The sequence below is a fragment of the Cherax quadricarinatus genome, chromosome 35 (assembly GCF_038502225.1).
Source record: "Cherax quadricarinatus isolate ZL_2023a chromosome 35, ASM3850222v1, whole genome shotgun sequence".
Taxonomy (NCBI): Eukaryota; Metazoa; Arthropoda; class Malacostraca; order Decapoda; family Parastacidae; genus Cherax; species Cherax quadricarinatus.
In genome coordinates, this window is record NC_091326.1 from 17366073 (window position 1) to 17370932 (window position 4860).

Below are 4860 nucleotides of genomic sequence, written 5' to 3' on the forward strand. Positions count from 1 at the left end.
TTGAGCCAGGTCTCTGTTATAGAAATAATATCCATGCTTCCTGCACTGGCAATTAATCTTAGCTCATCTGTCTTATTTCTTACACTCCTGCTATTAGTATAGTAAACCTTAAGGGAGCTAATCTCTTGCTGCCCTCTGCTATCCCCCTTTGTTTGCTGACCTGGTCCATTGTCTTTATTTGTAACTTTATGATAAATAATGTCCTTTAAGTATTTACTGTTTTCAATTCTAGTGCTGCAACCTGTTTCCCACACATGCTTGTACCTCTATCTTTTATCAGTTTAAAATCCTAGATATGTCAGCAATGGCCCTCTCGATCGAGTTGGCAAATGCTACCACCCCTGCCCCAGAGAGATGTACCCCATCCCTTGTATATATATCATGTTTGCTATAAAAGCTGTCCCAGTTGTCAGTGAATGGGACTGGAAGCTCCTTGCAGTATCTAACTAGCCAGCAATTTACACCAATTGCCCTAGACATCCACATTGCCCACTCCCCTTCTAGGCAAGATGCTACATATGATTGGGATCCCTCCCTTAGACCTAACTAAATCTATTGCTGACCTGTACTTATCTAGCAGCTCTTCTCTCCTACCCTTCCTGATATCATTTCCACCAGCACTGAGACAGATAATGGGGTTGTTCCCAATACCTGACATGATATTATCCAAACTGTTAACTATGTCACCAACACCAGCTCCAGGAAAACACACTATTTGTCTCACCTTCTTATTCCTGTTACAAAAAGCACGTCCATATATCTTACCTGAGAGTCTCCCACAATCAGAATGTTCTTACTTTGATTAGCAGGGGAATCAGTGATACCTTTTACCTCACTGACCACTGAAGTATACTCGTCCTGGAGGACAGAGAATCGATTTCCTACATTCAAATCTTCTCTATTAACCTTCCTTATCGTGATGCTACTTCCTGAATTGTGAAGTACTTGTGGCTGCCACTCTCGAACTCACTGCTGGTAACCTTTTCCTCCTTACCAGCTCCAACCATCTCACACTCACTCCCAAACCCATCTAGGCGAATCTTCAGCCTCCTATCTTCCTCCTGAAGAAGTAGAACGTCCTTCAACACTTTAACCTGAGATTCTAAAACACTACAACAAGCCATGGTGCTCAGTATTATTATTATTATAATCATGGGGGAAGCGCTAAACCCGGAGGATTATACAGCGCCTGGGGGGGGGGATGTGGAAGGCATTCAGGCTTAATTCGGGGAACTGGAGCACAGATCCAATTCCCTAAATCAAGAGCCCCTCACCAACATCAAGGAACCTTCCTTGAGGGGTGGTGCTCAGTAACACCCCACGCTAATCCCCAGACAGCTTAGGACTGGATGACCTCACATGACCACTGACCTCAGCATATTTGCAGGCTCCTGTTTATTATTGACCTTTGTAGGCTCCTTATTGCGAACCTTTGCAGGCTACTGTTTATACGGAACTCTCAGCAGTTTTCTTTCATTACCAACCTTTTAATGGTTCTTATTTTTGCAGACGTCCAGAGATGCTAATCTCTTAGAGACAGACAAGAGCTGCATCCATCTTACGACATTCTTGTTTGGGGTTCACAGGGCCACTGACAGCTTAGGCCATATGGAGTCCTTGCGACATTCCTGGTGAAGATCCAGGGAGACACGGGCGGGTCAAGTCACAGAGGGAACCATCGAACATCCTTGTTGGTACATACACACACACGTAATGTAGAGCAAGCCTGTATAATAGAGAACGTTTCGCCCAGACACAATAGTGCTCTCCTGAGCGAAATGTCGGTAAATTTCGTGATTTGTTATTTAGGTTAGGTTAGGCTAGATTAGGTTTGGTTTGGTAAGATTGGGTTATGTTAGGTCAGGTTTGATTAGGTTAGGTTTGGTTAAGTTAGGTTCGATTATCGTCTCTCTATAAAAAATAACTAATTATAGCACACCACAACGTCAGTGAATAAAACAGAAGATAAAGGCGATAAATTGTTTTGAAATGTGAACAGAAAACGGGGGACCCATCATGAACTGTCGCCCATTTTACTGTCTTAGCAACGGAACAATAATGCTGTTAAGAGTATGGGTTGATTCATACCCGTTTGTGTGATTGTTATATCGGTTACCATACACCCATGTTGCTTACAGCGTTCACCTTGCTATGTTGCACCAGTTACCAAACACCCATGTTGCTTACAGCGTTCACCTTGCTATGTTGCACCAGTTACCATACACCCATGTTGCTTACAGCGTTCACCTTGCTATGTTGCACCAGTTACCATACACCCATGTTGCTTACAGCGTTCACCTTGCTATGTTGCACCAGTTACCATACACCCATGTTGCTTACAGCGTTCACCTTGCTATGTTGCACCAGTTACCATACACCCATGTTGCTTACAGCATTCACCTTGCTATGTTGCACCAGTTACCAAACACCCATGTTGCTTTCAGCGTTCACCTTGCTAGCTATCACTGGCCAACGTACATACCTCCCTGCCTGCCACCACCCGACCTCCACACCCACCCTGCCTGCCTGTCTGCCTGCCTGCATCAACTACCTGGGACAAGTCTTGTTGCAAGGACTGCTAGTACTCGTCAAGGTCATCATCCTGAGACTGACAATCGGAGTTATCACTCACCCAACGACACACACACACAACCTTATAATTTCCACAGGTAGGAGATAAACTCATGAGGGTCATACAGCACCTGGTGAATAGGAAGTCATCAGGTTTGATCCGAGGAAGGGGACGATCCAGTTACCGCGATTAAGCACCCTTCCCCAGGATTAATCCACCGCCCTGAAGGATCAGCACTGGTAGAGCTTCTTTCTCCTCATTATAGAAAGCAATCATCTATAATGATCATTATCTCTCTTATGTTCATAATCAAAAACGTTCTTGTCAAGGTAAGAACGTTCCCCTGAACGCATCTGCTGGGGCCTTCTACTCATTTCTGCACCATTGCAAGCTCCTGATGATGTGTTGATTGCAGCGCGAAAGGCCTAGAACTATCACTCAATTTCCCTAATGGTTGTTTTACATCTTGTATTGATTGTTCGCGATTTTTTTGCATATTATATATATATATATATATATATATATATATATATATATATATATATATATATATATATATATATATATATATATAAAGACTCCATGGGGAAGTGGAACAGAATTCTTCCTCCGTAAGCCATGGGTGTCGTAAGAGGGGACTAAAATGCCGGGAGCAAGATGCTAGTAACCCCTTCTCCTGTATACATTACTGAAGTTAAAAAGAGAAACTTGTTTTTCTTTTTGGGTCACCCTGCTTTGGTGGGATATGGCCAGTTTGTTGATATATATATATATATATATATATATATATATATATATATATATATATATATATATATATATATATATATATATATATATATATATATATATTATTGTAACCACGAACGAGTGGCATTGATCAATAACAACACTGCTAGCCAAGGATTCCTAGACTAGTACACCAAACAGGGATGAGAATGAAATTAGCTTGAAAGCTCCCACACCTCCCTGTGTCTTCGGACCAAGAGTAACACACCTAGCTTGGCTGGGTGCTTGGTTCTTGTAGGATTGGGTGGTCCTGTTGTCAGCATAGTTGCTGATCCCCTGTATATGTATATGTTATCTGAGTATCATAGTACCATCCATATGTTTTACATAGTTGACCCCTTGCTAGGCTCAGTGACTAGCATGTGTGACGTCACGTGATGCCGCGTGAGAGCGCTACGCTCCCGGCCTCGTCTTCACTCCAACCGTAGGTCTACGAGAAGTCAACACAGGCAGTCTGGGCTCCCCTCTCACGCTCTGTTAATATAAGTGTTACCATCCAACAAGTGTGTTTAACTCCAACCATCACATTTCCACGAACCCTCCCAACGTCATGTGGTTCTCACTCACAGTGGTAGGCCAGTACAACATGGGTTCGAATCCTTGGCTAGTGCAGTGTTGATATTGATCAGTACCACTCATTCTGTATATATATATATATATATATATATATATATATATATATATATATATATATATATATATATATATACACAGAAAGATCGCAGTCAGCAGGATTCAAAACCACGTCAAAAAGACTGACAAGGTTCCTAATTGACGCTTTACACCACTCAACCACAGATGACTCAAGAGCTCGGCAACCTTGTTTACAAGTCATGTTTTTTCCCAGTCTGGGCACACCAGTGAGCCTCAAACATGGTTTCAAGCTATTTCATTCTCTTCCTGTATGTTCTGACTTCACAAGCGATTTTTATATTAATACAGCACGCAGAAACAAGCGGTTAATGTACACTGGTGTGCCCGGGCTGGGAAAGAAACATGGCTTGTGAACAAGGTTGCCCAGCTTTTGAGGCATCTGTGGCCGAGTCGTCTAGAGCGTCATTTGACGAATCTTGTCAGCCTCACGACTCACGAGATCGTAATGACACGATTACAAACAAACCATGCCACGGGTGGGGTTAGAACTCGCAATCAGTCTCAAAATTCCAGAACGACGCGTTACCCACTGGGCCAGCTAGCTTCAATTGAAGCTAGCTGGCCCAGTGGGTAACAGTCAGTCTGGAATTTTAAGACTCTCTGATCTCGGGTTCTAACCCCACCCGAGGTATGGCTTGCCAGCCTCCATGACGTGATTTCGAATCCTGCCGACTGCAATCTTTCTCTGCATTATTATTATTATTATTATTATTATTATTATTATTATAATAAAAATCTTTCTCTATAAACCCGCTTGTTTCTGCATCATGCACTGAAGAAAACGTTTATTTTGACTAAAAAATCTAAATTTCAGGGAATTATTTTTAAAGGCTCGTAATATAGTA